This window comes from Eurosta solidaginis, chromosome 4, assembly GCF_040869045.1.
Source record: "Eurosta solidaginis isolate ZX-2024a chromosome 4, ASM4086904v1, whole genome shotgun sequence".
NCBI classification, from domain to species: Eukaryota; Metazoa; Arthropoda; class Insecta; order Diptera; family Tephritidae; genus Eurosta; species Eurosta solidaginis.
Genome location: NC_090322.1, coordinates 17,575,958 through 17,594,531, shown reverse-complemented (window position 1 = coordinate 17,594,531; position 18,574 = coordinate 17,575,958). Strand labels below are relative to the sequence as shown.

The 18,574-nt window shown below is 41.0% G+C and overlaps 1 protein-coding gene across 1 annotated transcript in view; it reads left to right on the top strand.

Moving 5' to 3' along the window:
• The window catches only part of LOC137249168 (zinc finger protein 595-like), a 139,457-nt gene that overhangs the window by 117,372 nt on the left and 3,511 nt on the right, over window positions 1-18,574 (top strand). The gene's annotated exons all lie outside the window — the stretch shown is intronic.

The following is an 18,574-nucleotide window of genomic DNA, read 5'->3' as shown; positions in this document are numbered from 1 at the left end:
CATATTCTAAAATCTTTTTAAATTATTATACGCACTAAATATTTGTTAAAAATATACATAAAAACTCTAAAATTCAACTACAATTAGCGGACATAAATGTTTTGCACTTATTTGATGCAAAAACATTGTAAACTACTTTTATAATAAATTTTGTATATGTGGAAAGAAGAATGGAAAAAATGTGACGAATGCAAAAGTAATATACGAGGAGAAGCGACAAAAATTCGGTGTGAAGGGGTGTGTGGTAAATATTACCACTTAACAACAAAATGCTCAGGCTTGGATCAATACAGCGTCACCAAGCTTGAAGAATGTGAGATGCTTAGGTTTATGTGTGGTGACTGTGTGCAGTATGTACATAACGTTGATGACATCCTTAAAGATATGCAAATGGTGGTAAAGCAGAATGGACAACAATTAGCAGAGTATAGAAATGAGTTTGATAATTCAATAAAGAAAAATGAGCGAGAGATTAAACAAGTACTTAAAGCAGTGGAAGTTGCATTTAGTGAAAGAATCAAAGCAATGCAAAAAGCTCAAGAGTCTTGCGAAAGAAGTGTGAAAGAAGTAAACAAAATCCGCGAAATAGCAGAAGGGTTCAAGCGAAGCAGTGAGCAAGTATGCGAAGAGTTAAAAAGCAATAAAAATGACAATAAGAAAATGATTGAAACAATTAGTAATGAAAATAAAAAAATATGCACAGCGATAAAGAGAAACGGCAATGTTGAAGCCAAGACATCGTATGCAGCTGTAACAAAAGCGTTGCCAGAGATCAGAAAAGTTGTTCCCTTAATAGTTAAGCCAAATACAAACCAAGGTGCTGAAAAAACCAAAAATGATCTAAACTTGAATGTCGATCCAAAGGAGCTACAAATTATAAATATAGTAGCAAGACAAAGCGGTGTAGTGATTGTAGAAAGTGCAAATGACCATGATCGTGAGAAAATAAAAAATGCTATTGAGAACAGCTTCGGAAATAATTACAATGTGAAGATTCCTATGAAAGTGAAACCAACCGTTATTGTAACTGGTATAAATTTCAAGTATGATAATGATGAGCTTACCCAGAGAATTAAACGTCAAAATAATTGTCTATCCGAAACAGATATAAAAATTTTCAAAAATTAAAAAAAAAAATAAGAAAATTTACTATAATGCCGTACTTGAAGTGGAGGTTGAAGCTTTTATGAATATACTAGCCGGAGAAAGGCTCAATGTAGGCTGGGAGCGGTGCAGAGTATATGAAGCAGTGCAAGTATTATGTTGTTTCAAATGCAAAGGCTTCAATCACAAAGCCAGTGACTGCAAAGAAAGAGAAGTATGCACAAAATGCTTGGGTGAGCATAAATATGTGGTATGCAATAAAGAAGCAATAAATAAATGCATCAACTGCATCAGGGAAAATAAAGAATTAAATTTGGAACTGGACGAAAATCACGATTCCGTGGACAGAATGTGTCCTGTGTATCAACAAAAGCTCATAGCAAGGAAGAGGAAGATTGGCTATTAGCAACCAATGAGGGAATCTGTAACCACAAAACACAAGTCAAAAACTAATACAAACCTGTGTAACAAAGTGCTCAACTTCGACTGTATATATCTTAATATTAATAGTATTACAGCAAATGAGCTAGAGCTGGAACATCTTATTGAAATAAAAAAACCCAGCATTGTTTTATGCGCGGAAACATGTGCAACAGATATAATCATGGATCCTGAGCTATCCATTTCCGCATATAAATTCATCCGCTGCGATTCCCACAGTAGACATACAGGTGGTGTTCTAATGTATGTACATGAAAATTTACAATATAGAATAGTGTGTAATAAAGCTATTGACAGGAATGTATGGTGCATTATCATAAAACTTAAAAAATATGCGTTAAAATGGCAAATTGGTGTACTCTATCACTCACCAAATAGCAGTGATGCTGACTTCATGACATACTTAAACAATGTCATCAATGAACACCTCAGGGAATCTGGCAACATTATAATAGTTGGATATTTTAATATTAATATGAATATATCATGAACATACTCAAACCAGCTTATAAGTTTAAAATGCACAAATGGCTATGGTACAAAGAATAAATTTCAACACAAGAATAACTGAGCACTCTTCTACGAAAATAGACTTATTGTTCAGCAATAATGAGCAAGTTAAAACTGAACATGTAAGTGAATATAGAATTTCCGATCATGAAACAATTCATTTCAAAGTACCAACAGTTAAATATTGCAAAATGAGAAAAGTTGCTACTGTCACCAACTGGGAGTACTATAGCGCAGAAAATCTTTTAAATCTACTGCGAACATGCGACTTTAGCTCTGTGTCTCATGTAGGAGTAGAACCTAGAACTGAGATCCTGAACAATATTTTAACTGAAGCTATGCAAGCACTGACGTATGAGAAGAGGATCCAAATACCACTGAGGAATAAGTGGTATGACCGTGAGCTAAGGGAACTGCACAAAATACTGGCAACTGGGAGGATTATAATGACGTTAAAAAAATATATAAAAAAACTGTTATGTATAAAAAGAAGAAATACATGGAAGATAAAGTGCTCGACAGTGAAGGAGACATGAAGCGGATGTGGAAGTCTTTCAAAAGATCTTGCTAAGCTCACCGATGACAAAAAGGTCGTTAGCAAAATAGTAATTAACGGTGAATGCTTTGAGAAGGAATACGATATAGCCAATGCCCCAGATAAATTTTTTGTACAGAGCATAGCTGAAATTAATGATAGCATTGAAATAATTCCGAATGCGGCAGAAACAAGTGTAAATAATACAATTGAAACTTTTCAATTCACCGACGTAGAGTTAGATGATATAATGAACATTACTAAATCTTTTAGAAACAAATATGGTGGAAAAAAGCTTTTGTCGGAGGGGGTATTTAAAGATGCCATGATTTACATTGCTCACTTCTACAAAGATATAATAAACGAATCAATAAACAGTAGCATTGTTCCAAATTGCTGGAAAGTATCAACTATAGTACCTGTGGAAAAAGCCAAAAATACAGTAAGGCCGGAGGAACTGCGCTCTCGATCTAAACGCTGCCAGCCTTTCCAAATGGACCACTTTCATTTTCGTGGTTTACCGATGGTTTGTATGCGGTACACTACATCGTTGATCCGTTTTATAACTTTGTATGGGCCTTCCCAATTACACTGCAATTTCGGGGACAAACCTTTTTTCGTTGTGGGTTGTATAACAGCACCAAATCTCCTTCGTGAAAATCTTCCGAATTAATTGCTTTATCGTATCTAGCTTTCATCTTGTCACTCATAATCTTTGCTCGTTGTCTTACAAGATCGTGTATCTCTCTCAGCTCTTCTTCCAAGACACCAATGGATTTCTTGACATTTCTCTCCGCATCGGCATCTATCCCAAACTTCAAATCAGCTGGCAGTCGAAGGTCATTGCCAAAAATTACTTTGGCAGGGGTTTGGCCCGTTGTCTCATGCCATGCTGATCGGTAAGTCTTCAAGAATAATGGTATGCGGGTATCCCACTCCTTATGGTATTTGTCCACTACTTTCCTTAAGTGCTCCTCCAATGCTCTATTGAATCGTTCCACCATACCATTGGACTGAGGATGTAATGCAGTTGTCCGTGTTTTTCGAATGCCCAAAGATTCCTGGAATACAGCTGATTCGAAATTCCTGCCTTAGTCAGAATGTAACTCCATTGGTACACCATACCTTGCAACCCAATTGTTTATAAACACTTCTGCTACTGTTTCCGCTTCTTGATTTGGTATCGGGTATACCTCTTGCCATTTGCTGAAATAATCCATAACTACCAGTACATATTTGTTTCCGCAGTTGCTAGTAGGAAATGGACCTGCGACAGCCATAGCGATCCTTTCAAATGGCGCACATGAGTTATATTGCTTCATCTGGCCATGACTTCGGGTTTTGGGCCCTTTCGCTCTGCTGTAAACCTCGCAGATTGCAATACACTCAGTGACCGACTGACGGCAACCGACCCAAAAGAATCTCTGTTTAATCTTCTCGAGCGTCTTCGTGATTCCAAGATGACCTCCGCTTGGACCATTATGCAGCTCGCTGAGCACGTCAGGAATCCTCTTTCTGGGAACAACTATCAGTTTCTTCTTGCATTGACCATCCTCACTCTCCCATACTCGATGCAAGCAACCGGATATCAATTCTAAACTGTTCCACTGTGCCCAATATGACTTCGCAATGGAACTCTTTGCTGACATCTCCTCTCTATTTGGTTTTTCGTTTCGTTCGACCCCTGCATTACATGTGACGGATCTGTATCTTCTAGCTGACACTTCCTTAGCTGTTCCTTGTCCTATTCATCTGTACATGTTATAGTCATTAGCCGGACATCTATAATGTCTTCTTTAGCCTCGGCCTTGCATTCCAAACTACATGGTCTTCGTGACATTGCATCAGCATTTCCATGGGTACTACCTTTTCGATGCTCAATGGAAAAGTCATAGCTTTGTAGTCGCTCGATCCACCGTGCCAATTGTCCTTCCGGATTACGGAACTGCAGAGGCCATTTCAACGCTGCGTGATCTGTCCTGACGCGGAATCGTTGGCCGTAGAGGTATTTGTGGAAATGTTTAATGTACTCTACCAGTGCCAACAGCTCTCTCCGTGTAACGCAATAGTTCCTCTCTGGTTTTCCAATCGAACGGCTGTAGTATGCAACTACCTTCTCCGTTCCATCGACCAGTTGTGATAAAACGCCTCCTATAGCATATCCACTCACATCTGTATCTAGAATAAATGTTGCTCCTGGAATCGGATATGCCAACATTGGGGCAGTGCACAAACGCTCTTTCAATGTTTGGAAAGCCACTTCTTGCTCCTTATTCCATTCAAAAGCTTTATTTTTTCTTGTAAGCTCATGGAGGTTATGGGCTACGCTGGAAAAGTTTGGTACAAATTGCCGGTAATATGTGCACAGCCCAAGGAAACTTCTTATTTCATGCAAGTTCTGTGGTCTTGGCCAATTCTTTACTGCCTCTATCTTTTCATTTGCTGTACGGATACCTTCTGTCGTTATCTTGTAACCCAAATAAATTACTTCCTTTTTAAACAGCGCACACTTTTTGGGACTTAGTTTCGGACCAGCGCCAGCTATTCTCTGGAAAGTTCCTCCAAGTTTTTAAGATGTTCATCGAAGTTCTTGCCCAATACGATGATGTTGTCCAGGTATACCAAGCATGTTTTCCAGTGCAGTCCTTTCAATACCTGATCCATGAGTCTCTCAAAAGTAGCTGGTGCATTACAAAGTCCAAAAGGCATTACTGTAAATTGCCAAAGACCATCTCCGACGCTGAAGGCTGTTTTTTCTTCGTCTTCCTCCTTCACCTCCACTTGCCAGTAACCACTTTTCAACTCCAGTGTGGAAACCCATTTCGTGCCAGAGAGCGAGTCCAGAGTGTCGTCAATTCTTAGCAATGGGTAGCTATCCTTTTTCGTGACGTCGTTCAACTTGCGGTAGTCCACGAAAAACCTCATTTTCCCATCCTTCTTCACAAGTACCAAAGGTGAGCTCCATGGACTAGCTGATGGTTCGATGACGCCGCTGTCGCTCATTTCTTGTACGATTTGACTCACAACTTCCCGTTTTGCCAGTGGAACATTCCGAGGAGCTTGACGTATCGGCCTCGCGTCTCCAGTGTCAATTTGATGTTTCACAACATTGGTGCGGCCTGGTTTGGAACATCCTCGTCAAATATGTTTGCGCACTTTAGGAGCAGTTGCTTTGCCTTACTCTGATAATCTTCGTCTAGCCCCTCCGTCCATGCCGTGATGTCATTTGAAAGATCAGTATTACTAGATGAAACGTGTTCCTGGAGCTGTTCACAGTTAATAACTACTTCAGCCTCTTGGCATCTTCCCAAAATAGCTCCTTTGGTCAGTTTGAGTGGTGACTTGAACTCATTGAGTACTCTAACCGGAATACGTCCATCCTGTTTTGTCATAGCCAGGGTTTTTCCTACAAGTATGTTCTGTGCTGATTTGTTTGCTGCCTCGACAACCCACAATTTGTTTGTCCCACAATCTCCATCAACCTTTGCCCAGATGACTGCTTGGGATTTTGGTGGTATTTGCTGACTCTCTTCCACCAGCACTCGTTTACTGCTGTAGCCTCTCTCGTAGCCGAAATTAAGTGGCACATCCATGTTCTTATATCGCATCGTCTTGCTTTGCATATCGATCTTGATGCCTTGGTCGATTAAGAAGTCCACTCCAATTATGATTTCATCAACAATATCTGCCACTATAAAATTGTGTACGACCGTGACGTTCCCAATTGCGACTTCACATGATACTTCCCCTAGAACCGTGGTGTCTTCTCCAGTGGCTGTACGCAATCTTGCTCCAAGCAATGGTCTTATCTTCTTGTTGACTAAATCTGATCGAATGATGGAATGGGATGCACCCGTATCTACAGTCAGTAAACGTTCCTTTCCATCCACATGTCCTCCGACAGTAAGATTGCTTGACTTTCTTCCAATTTGCGAGATAGAGATTATAGGGCATTCAATTGCGGGAGCCAGCTGTTGCCCCTTGCGGCTGACTCGCTTTAGTTTAACGATTGAGTGGATTTTGCGATTTGCTCCTCTCCTTCAGCTCTGCGTTTACGGCCACCCACACTGCTGGAACTGTTAGGATTGGTACTGCAATAACGTGCAATGTGCCCTGGCTTTCCACATTTAAAGCTTTTGACGGCACCACCGTTTTTCCGCTGCGTTCCTTTTAATGCTTCCAAAATTGTGTCTACCCAGTCTGGCCTTTCCACTTCCACGCAATGAGCTTTGTATGTGGGCTTACTCAAAAGTGAAGCTGTTTCCTGAGTCAGCGCATGGGATACGGTTTCTGCGAATGTGGGTTTTGGGTTTGCATATGTCGCTCGCTTCGTTTCTACGTCCCGTATGCCATTTATAAAACTCTGGATTTTTACCCCCTCGGTGTACTCCAGGGGTGCGTCCGCATTTGCCAAATGAGCCAACCTTTCAACATCCGAAGCAAACTCTTGCAAAGTCTCATTAGCTTTTTGGTAACGGTTTTGCAATTATATTTGATACATCTGTTTCCTGTGTTCGCTTCCGTACCTTTGTTCTACAGCAGCCATCAATGCGTCATAACTGTTCCGTTCGTATGCTGGAATAGTCTGTAAGATTTCCGCGGCAGGCCCTTTCCGTGCCACAAACAGAATTGCAACTTTATCTTCAGCATTCCAGTTGTTCACTGCTGCGGTCTTCTCAAACTGTAGCTTAAAGACCTGAAAAGGAACAGAACCGTCAAAGGATGGTGTCTTTACCTTTGGATTACTCGCTGAAACTGTTGGGCGATTTATTTGCAACTCCTGTATACGACCTCTCAAAGCTTCTATCTCGGCATCCATTTTGTCCTCGAGCTGTACAATTTTTGTGTTCTGTGCTTCTAACTGCGAAGACATTTGTGCCACCTGCAATGATAAGCGCTCCTCTTGTGCTTCCATCTTGGATGTAATCTGTGTCGACATTTCTGAAATACGCGTTTCTTGTGCTTTCAACTGCTCAGCCAACTGAGATGTCATATATGTCTTCTGTTCTTCAAGTTGAGTTTCCATCTTAGATGTTATACGCTTCTCCTGGGATTCTAGTTGGGATGCCATATATGCTTTCTGTTCTTCCAGTTGAGATGACATTTGCGACGACATTGATGCTACCGTCGATGTTTGTGCAGTTATTTCAGCTAAAATCATGTTCAAGTCTGTGCTCGTAACTGTCTGCGATGTTTCATTTTTCTCTTCAATTTTTTTTGTCTCGTCGACATCCAGATGAAAGAAATGCTCTTCCACATTAATTCCTTACGCTCCCATTGCCTCTCGTAGCCGTGCCTGAAGTTCGAGTTTAATGCAGGTTGTATTCAATCCACGGCTCTCCAACTCCTTCTTCAGTTGCTGGATCTTCAATTCACTGAACTTTGCCATGTCCTTGTTGTCCTCTGGAATTTATTCAACAATTCCTCTTCTGACACCAATTGTAACGAATTTACTGCAAATCCTCTTATTTCCAACCTTCTGCTAAGTTCGAATCACTAAACTGTTGAATAAATAACTCCAATATTAAATAATGCAAAATGTCCTTTATTCAAGTACTTTCAAAATAACACTTCTATTGCTCGACAGATAGCGTGCTTAATCGAAACTGATTCTCGCCCTCTACTGTTGGTGCTTTTATACTCTGTGATTTCCTCGTTGCATCTGCTAGGCACTTCCATTTCCAGAATCTACTAGTTGGCCATCAGCTATCAAATTTCTCAGCTGTAACTACGGATGCACGATTTTATAGCTTCTCTCATTGCATACTTTCGGGAGTATCTCAGATATATGCATGTAGTTGTGCGTTGCTTCTCTGCTGCGTGTACGTACATATGTGTAGACATAATGATTGATTTATGGATGTGCATTCACGTCACTGCTTAGCATCGGCTTAGAGATGACAGTACCCATTAGTGTTGCTAATATTCGTTACAATATTGTAACGAATTTACTGCAATTCCCCTTATTTGCAATCTTCTGCTAACGTTCGAATCACTAAACTGTTGAATAAATAACACCACTATTCAATAATGCAAAATGGCCTTTATTAAAGTGCTTTTCAAAAATAACACTGCTACTGCTCAACAGATGGAATGCTTAAATCAAACTGAAACTCGCGCCTCTAGTGTTTCTGCTTTTATTCTGTGTGATTTCCTCGTTGCATCTTCTAGGCGCTTCCAGAATTTACTTAGTCACTGGTATATAATTATAACTACAGATGCACGTGTGTAGTTCTCATATGCGCGTGTATTTGTGAGCGACACTTCCCCAATTACAATTGCATACTTTTGGGAGCATCTCAGATAAGATATCTGCATGTGTTTGTGCGTTGCTTCTCCGGTGCGTGTACGTACATATGTATAGACATATGATTGATTCGTTTATGTAGATACATAATCATCTGCATGTGTTTGTGCGTTGCTTCTCCGGTGCGTATACGTACATATGTGTAGACATATGATTGATTCGTTTATGTAGATACATAATCATTGATTTATGGATGTGCATACAATCACTGCTTAGCATCGGCTTAGAGATGGCAGTACCCCTTAGTGTTGCTAATATTCGTAACAATGTTATATATAGCTCCTATCGAAATGATTTTTTCATGAAATCTTCTATGATATATTAGAATAAATATCACCAAGTTTAACGTTTTTATATTGGAAATTAAGGGAGAAATTGCCAAAAATATTTCTATCTGAACGATCGGTTGTATGGGATATATACTATATATAGCTCCGATCAAAGTGATTTTTTCAGAAAATCTTCTATGATAAATTAAAATATATATCACCGAGTTTCACGATTATACTTTCTAAATTAAAGGAGAAATGGCCAAAAATCTTTCTATCTGAAGTTGTATGGGATATATGTAACTATATATAGCTCCGATCAAAGTGATTTTCAGGATATCTTCTCTGATATATCAGAATATATATCACCGGGTTTCACGTTTATACTTTCTAAATTGTGGCAGAAATGACCAATATCGTCTTATCTGAACGATCGGTTGTATGGGAGATATATGTTATAGTGGTCCGATCCTACCGGATCCGACAAATGTCTAATATAATACAAAAATACATCCTTGTGCCATATTTCATTGAGATATCTCAAAATTTGAGGGACTAGTTTGCGTTCAAACAGACAGACGGACGGACAGACGGACATGGCTATATCAACTCAGTTCGTCGCCCTGATCAATTCGGTATACTTAATGGTGAGTCTATCTTCTATATTTCTCAACGTTACAAACATCGGACCAAAGTTAATATACCATTTCAGGTTCATGAAAGGTATAAAAAGTGGGCGTGTTCGTCATCCCATTTTGCTAATTTTTCTTTAGCACACATATGGGAATAGGAGTAACGTTCCTGCTAAATTTCATCATGATATCTTTAACGAATGCCAAATTACAGCTTGCAAAACTTTTAAATTACCTTCTTTTCCATTGTCCGAAATTTTACTAATTTTCTATTCTGCGTCCGCCTACCAAGTTTCATCGCTTTATCCGTCTTTGGTAATGAACTATCGCAACAGGAACCTACATACCAAATTTCACCAAGATACCCCAAAGTTTACTCAAGTTATCGTGCTTACGGACGGACGGGCATGGCTAAATAAATTTCTTTTTTCGTCCAGATCATTTTGTTATATAGAAGTCAATATCTATTTCGATTATTTTATGCCGTTACGGATTACCGTTATGCGAACAAAGTTAATATACTCTGTGAGCTCTGCTCAGCTGAGTATAAAAATATTCAAATTATTGGTTTTGTAAAATCATAAATGCAACCGTGTCAACTAATGTAATAGAATAAGCAAAAAATACAACCATGGGAACTAATTAATAGAATAAGCAAAAATACATCACTGTAAAGGAAACAAATGGAAGAAAAAGAAGATGGTGGACTTCCGGCTCATTTTTCGATTGAGCACTGAAAAATAAAGTACATTTCTCGTGTTTTAATAACCATCCAGGATAGAAGCTACATACAGCTCAGGTGTATTAACGAACCTCGCGCACTATTATAAACAACTATTTTGTAAAATGGATGCTCGAGAAAACATTATCAAAGTTTTAACTGAAAATAATGTGTATTTCCCTCCTACTGCCAACATTATACAATTACGCAGATTACTGCAAAATATAGTCAGCGTTGGAAATAATGGCTCCGCAAATACGATGAATACCACTCCGAACACAAATAAATCGGAGAACATTCAGGACGAAATGATTGGGATAAACGCTGCTGTTTCTATTGATTCCTCCGCCGCCTCTGCCGTCTATTCTGCCGCCACTGCCGTCACCGCCGTTCATACTGCCGCCGCTACCGTCTGCTCTGCCGCCACCGCCGTTAATACTGCCACCATTGCCCTTACAACTGCCTCTACTGCCGATGTTTTGGTTGAATTCAATTCAACAGCTGCCGTTCGCGATGTTTTTGCTGCCGCTCCATCAAACTCTGCCCCAATTGACGTAAGAGCCACGACCATAAGTGTGGATGACGAACTGGTGGCGCTACGAAAACGTATGGAGATGTTAAAATTAATGAAGGAAATCGACGAGCTAAGAGCTAGTACTGGGGTACTTGCCCGTGAGTTAGAGACTTGAAAAGTGGGCCGTGGGTCAGAAACCGGTGACAATGCAACATTTGATCAAAAAAATTCCGCTAGGTCACGCATGGATCGAGATATTAGGAAATTTTATTTTAATTTGGGAATCTTTCAATCCATTTTCAACTAACTTCCCGGTTACCTAGAGATTTGTAACTTAGCACATAGTTCCAGACCCGGTGACAATACAATTTATAGAAAACAAAGTTCCGCTAGGAGGCGTGGTAATTGATATAACTACAAATCCTTGAAAAACGAAGGGAATCTTGCAGTCCATTTTTGAGTAACTTCCCGGTGAGCTGGAGATATGGAACTTGGAATATGGAATATTTTATCAAAAAAAAACCGCTAGGTGGCGCATGGATCGCGATATTAGGAAAACTAATTTTGATTTGGGAATCTTTCAATCCATTTTTAACTAACTTCCCGGTTATCTAGAGACTTGTAACTTAGCACATAGTTCGAGACCTGGTGACATTACAATTTATAAAAAACAAAGTTCCGCTAGGTGGCGTGCTAATTGAGATAACTGCAAATCCCTGAAAAACGAGGGGAATCTTGCGATCGATGTTTCAGTATCTTGCTGGTGAGCTAGAGACTTAAAACTTGGGCCGTGGGTCAGAACCCACCCAATTGTCAACCTCACCTTCGAGCGGCGAATCCCGTTTCACTAACAGACGAGGCTCTGGCGACCCCAAGCTCCTCATGGAACTTGGGGGTGGGGAGGGAGGGATGGCCTGAAGGTTTAATGTGGCCATATAAATCGTTCCCGAGATGGTCGGGCCAGCACCTTAATGGTGCTGTTTTACCGGAGCGTATCGGATCTGTATCCGACAAAGGACCATCACATCGATAACACTCCCCAATGCCTTCGGGGAGTAACTAATCGCTACAACAACAACAACAACATCCGTGATCGAAAACAATTCATCGCAATATCTCTTAAATGGTGGATCGGATTATGGAAATATGCTAAATAGCGGCTACGTGTACCAATTACAATGTATTCCAATTTTTACGAATAGCTTAAAAAAATCATATTTATTGTTTGAGTGAAAGCGTTTTTCGATACGTGATCGTATTACACGATACGGACCCAAATCATACGAAAACACTCAACAAATTTTTATTTTTCCCTTCTCAGCATGGCTTGAAGGAATTTTATTTAAAAATATCACTTTTGCTTTTTCATTTACCATTTCCTTCACAAAATTTCGTTAAAGATGCGGTTTTCATGCATTATGATCTGGTAAACTTAATTAAATATGCGATATCATTTTCACTACGTCTCCATGTCAACCTTTAAATGTTGAGACTTATTTAATCTCAATTTTAACCTACACTGCATCCACTTGAAGTTTGTTTGACGGATAATATTTTTATATTGGAAAAATTATAAAGAAGTCGAACGTGCTATGATTTCAAAACCCTCATGAATGCTTTGCTGTTGCTTCTCATATAAAAGTACGATTTAAAAATACAGTTCAGCAGCCTATGTATATCACATGTGCTAAGTTCTTGTTAAAAAAAGCCATCAGTTCAGCTTCGACACTATTCATTCCGGCCGGGGGAATACCTGAAATCAAACCACACTTCCCGGCCGAAGCTGCAAACTTAGCAAGAGAACGTGACATAGCGATATAACCCGACCCTAGAGACCTTCACAGAATCTCAACTTGGAAATTATGCTTGTGCTAAAGACGCCGACTTATTAAAAAAAGTTGCTTACAGTTTTAATCTTAACAAAATTTGCAATATATACATGATACGTAATAACACTACCAGTTCTGATCCCCGTCTATTTAGTTATTCCCTCTACAAAACGTTTAGTGCCAATTAGCGTCGTGCTATTTTTAATTTTCCTTACAAATTGGGGGACGAGACGTTCATATTTTATGCCGACTCCGAACGGCATCTGCAATTCAGATGAACTTTTACTGAGAAGCTTTTCATGGCAGAAATACACTCGGAGTACTTGCGAAAGCACCACCGAGGGCGACCCCGTTTAAAAAAATTTGTTTCTAACTAAAATAATTTTTTTAAATGCCATAAGTCGGACAGGATGTCGGTGACCAAGAACTGCCAACCCTCTAATCCAGGGTGTTAGGCGGACCGTGTCTATTGGACGATTTGCAGCCAGGGGATAAATTCGGCTGTGATCGAACGCAGGGCACCTCGGGAAGTATTGACGGCCTTACCACAGTAAGGGGCGCTCCTGTGGCGGACGTATATAATATTGGACCGCAGAGCCTGCCTTGTCGGGCAGGTGGTCGTACGACCAAGATGAATTACTCACTACCTTATTGTCATAAGGACGATAATAAGAGGACTGAGTCGCACGCCAAGGACGAAAATACCGCATTAAGCGATGCGTCGGACTCGGGGAGCGAGAGTAGTGCTGATTCAATGAACTCCGTGTTGGAAAAACATACAAATGAAAACGGAGTAATAGAGTGGAGAAGGGTACGGAGCAGAGGAAGTAAGAGAGCTCTCTCGCAGTACCATGCAGCACTAAGAATTGTCCAACGGCCCAACAGAAGTGGATATCGAGCGCTTGGAATGGGCTCGTGAGGAGGTAGAAGTAGGTCGAAGTCAGTTTAAAAGGTTTGATGCGAGAAAACCTCGGCACTGCAACCACGGGACGGGTGAGAGGTGTAGTCATGGTAACGAAACAGCTGCATTCATATATGCTGTCTAATTACACTACTGAGGATCTCGTAGTGGTGGCCGTTGAGCAAAAGAATAAGCAGGCATTTATCCTAGCATCCTGCTACATGGCCCATGCTGAGCAATTTAGCAATTTAGAGCGCTTCCCAAGGCAGTCGGTTCTATGTACCGGAGCGACTCGGGATTTTTCCCTACCAAGGACTGCCATTTCAGTGTAACCCCATTTAATTTGTTGCGTCCCTCCCACAAATTGCCATCCTCCCAGCAGCTCCTTGCAGCAGGACTGCTCCATATTCTCTTGCTCCCGGAAGGTATCGAACCCAATCCGGGTCCGTCTCCTGACCCCTCAAAAGAATCTTTTTAGGACGGTCATACTCTTGTCAGTGTGTCTCGTGTAAGGGGTGGTTGCAGCGGACAGGTTGTTCTGGGCTAGACCCCAAAACCAGACGTCCACGTAACTTCTATAAATCTTTTGTGGCTCTTTGCTGTTCACGTCCTAGGACATCCCATCTTCTAGTCACCCGTCACTTACTCCCAGAGTGACGACGTCTCCCCCTATGCACTTCAGAATTCTGCAGTTAAAACTGTAATGGATTAACTGGGAAGATAACGGAGATAGCCGATTTCATGAAGCGGCACAACATCCGCATTCCTGCGATTCAAGAGACTGAACTCACAGAAAGATCTGCATTGCAGACCTGTTCTGGGTATAATGTCCACAGAAAAGATCGCGAGACAGGAAATGGAGGCGGCGTCTATTATACACCACTCTGTGCAATATCACATATTTTATCCCGACATCGACCGCAGGGACAGTGTCTTAGAACGTCAAGGATTATCTGTCCGGTCGGGCGATGCAAACCTAGAAATCATCAACATCTACATCCCTCCTACCACCTGTTGCCCCAGTGGATACCGCCCTAATATCAGCGCCGTACTCACTGGCAACAATCGCATTATCTTAGGCGATTTCAATGCCCATCACGATCTATGGCATTCAAGCTTGCGGGTGGACAGTAGGGGTGAGATGTTGGCGGATTAAATAGAAGAAACTACGTTCTGCACAATAAACGGAGACGCCCCCACGTATGGTATGAAGCTGTCACAGTTCGCCGGATATTTTAATCGTGAGCGCAGAACTCGTAAACTGCGTCAACTGGCAGCCGATGGTAACATTGGCATCCGACCACCTGCCTATACTTATTTCACTCGAGCGTTCTGCCGACTTCATCGTAGCAGAAAAACGCGCTTTCATTAACATTAAAAAAGGAAAGTGGGACGAATACAAATCCTTTACAGACAACCGCTTTGCTGCCCTCCCTATCCCAACTGATGCCCGCCAAGGGGAGCGGGCTTTCGGCAAGGTCATTGAATCCACCTCGGCTCGGTTCATTCCCGCCGGTAGAATTCCCGAAATTCGGCCCACTTCCCGGCGGAGGCCGCAAGTTTAGCGAGAGAACGTGACCTTATAAGACAGCTCGATCCCGGCGACCCCCAAATAAGGGATATAAACCAACGCATCAGATTGCTTGTGGATAAACACAAGCGGGCGAAATGGCAGGAGCACCTAAGCGGTTGTAACCTCTCTGCCGGTGTAGGTAAACTTTGTTCCACCGTAAAGTCCCTATCGAAGCCGTCTAGGCACAATGACAAAGTTTCCATCGCCTTTGGCGATAAGGTGCTGTAGGCCGCGAAAAAATGCGCTAGCGCTTTCTACCGGCAATATATAATGCATTCTACGGTCGACAAAGATAGACGGAGGGCCAACAGACACGCACATAAACATAAATTTAGCGCGTCACCAAATACCATCACCGCCAAAGGGGTTGAGGATGCCATCGGTCATGCTAAACCATCAAAAGCAGTGGGCCCAGACGGCATAGCCATGCCGATGCGTCAAAGCCTAGGGAAAGAGGGTTTCAGATATTTAGCACATGTCTTCAACCTGTCTCTTTCCACCTTTGTCATACCAGAAAAATGGAAAATGGCCAAGGTGGTCCCGCTACTAAAGCCTGGGAAACCAGCTAACATAGGAGAGTCATATCGCCCGATATCTCTCCTATCGCCAGTAGCCAAGACGCTTGAAGCAATTTTGCTCCCCTACTTCAAAGCAAATTTGCAGCTAGCCTGCCATCAGCATGGCTTCAGAAAACTCCATAGCACCACCACCGCGCTAAATGCCATCAGCACCCAGATACATTGCGGTTTAAATCAAAACCCCCACCATAGAACAGTACTCGTAGCGCTAGACCTATCAAAAGCTTTTGATACGGTCAACCATGGCACGTTACTGCAAGACATGGAAGGGTCTACCCTTCCCCCATGTCTTAAAAGGTGGACCGCAAATTATCTGGGTGGTCCCATAACCATCGGTGCAATTTTGAAATGAAACATCAAACATCACTTTTGTTTAATTTCTACATATCTAAGCTACCTTCGCCACCAGAAGGAGTTACTATCGTTTCCTACGCCGATGACTGCACAATAATGACCACAGGCCCAGGCCCAAAGTTCGATGAGATTTGCAACAGAATAAACCGCTACCTCCCTGATCTCTCCAGTTTTTTCGCCTAGCGAAGCCTGACATTATCACCCACTAAATCCTCCGCGACCTTATTTACAAAATGGACGTCCCAAATGTCGACCATTTTGAACATTCACGTCGATGACAATACGTTACCGACTGTCCTACACCCCAAAATCTCGTTTGATCAGGATTTACATTTTGGTGAGCACGCAGCCGCAATTGTACCGAAAATTCAGAGCCGTGACAAAATCGTCAATTCCCTTGCTGGCAGTACTTGGGGAAAAGACAAAGAAACGCTCATTACCACTTAAAAAGCAATTGGCCAGCCGATTGCATGCTACGCGTCCCCTATATGGTCCCCAAGCCTAAAAATAACCCGCTGGAATAAGCTACAGGCTTGCCAAAATACTGCGCTCAGAACCGCCACGGGCTGTCTTCTTATGTCCCCAGAACATCATCTACATAATGAGGTGAGAATACTCCTCATCAGGGAGAGAGATGAGATGCTAACCAAACAGTTCCTGTTGAATACCGAAAAGCCTGGGCATCCCAACAGACATCTGATTGATGAGCCAACACCGCCTAGGGACTTAAGGAGTCATCTCCGTAAGCATTTTGAGAAAATACGGCACCTGAGAACCCAGCCGTATGAAGCAAACAAATACAAGCAAGTCCGCAGTGAACTCCACAAACAGGCATCGGACCTTTATGCCGGGAATTGCCCGATGAATCCAGTACTCAAAAAACAGTACCCAAAACTTGCGGAAGAGGAACGCATACTCCCCAGGGAAACGCGAGTCACTCTGGCTCAACTTCGTTCTGGATACTGTAACAGGTTAAACTCTTACCTATCCAGAATCAACCCCGACATACAAAATTTATGCCCCGCTTGCAATGTGTCCCACATGACACCAACCATCTCTTTAATTGTAATGTGGAACCAACGCCTCTAACACCCCTCTCATTATGGTCCACCCCTGTTGAAACAACAAGTTTCCTTGCACTCCTGTTAGAGAATATTGATGACAATTTGTGAGTGATAACGCCTATTGGATGGGGCGAAGCACTGCTACAACAACAACAACATAATATTGAAGTTGGAATATTAATTCGCTTTGTTGGTTGAAACAATTTTGTGTACTACTTTGTTAATTAATAAAATAAAAATAAAAAGAATAAACTAAAATAAAATAGACCTTGGATTTTAATGCAATAATTTTTACATTAGTAATAATTATTTTTTATTAAATGGCTGGGATGCGGGATTTGAAATACAACAACTCGAATTCGAATCTAAGCCCGGGGAGGATCATTGGTCACCATATAGTTTGGCAGCTTGGATTGAGGTTATGTTACGAATAGAGTGGAAGGCAGTCGAATGGATTGGAATGAAGAACCAGGAAGATCAGAGTTGCATTGCATCAATATAGCTTAAATTTGTGTTTCAATATTACATATAAATGTAGAAAAAATAACTAAATACTTGAATATAAGCAAATATTTTCTCTTAATTACTGCAAATAAGGTGTCCTAAGTGCTATATATTCCAAAATGATCACATTTTATGGCTGTTTAAAAATTTAACTTGAAATTTCTGAAAGATTTTCGTAATTTGGTTATAAGTGATGTTTGTGTGTATGCTAATTTTGAGCGATCAGCTCTTAGTTCCGCTACTTTTTAAGATTTACAATGGGGGCAATCGAATTTCTAATCATGATGAAATCTTTAGCAGTTAAGGAATAGGTCTAATGACAGCTGGTATGTTTAATTCATTTGCGTTTTTCTGTCATAATAAAGTATAATAATTTAATAAAATAACTAAAATTCACTAAAATTTACAAATGTACAAAATAAAAAAAGTAAAATAAAATTATATATTTTTAACTAGCAAGACAGACCCATTTGCTGTACACAATGCCTTCAATTTTTTTTCTAACATCAATAACTAAAACAATGAAAGGACGGGAAGAAACGGAAGCAAGCGAAAGTAAAGGAAAGGAATGAAAAGGAAACGAAATGAAGGAAAATTAAGAAAAAAACAGAATAGAGAGAAGAGAAGACAAGGGAAAAGAAAAAAAGAAAAGGAAGAAAGGAAAGGAAACCATACGCACTTTTACAAGGCGTCATGTTCAAAACATGATTGAAAATAAACGTTACGTCCAAAAAAACT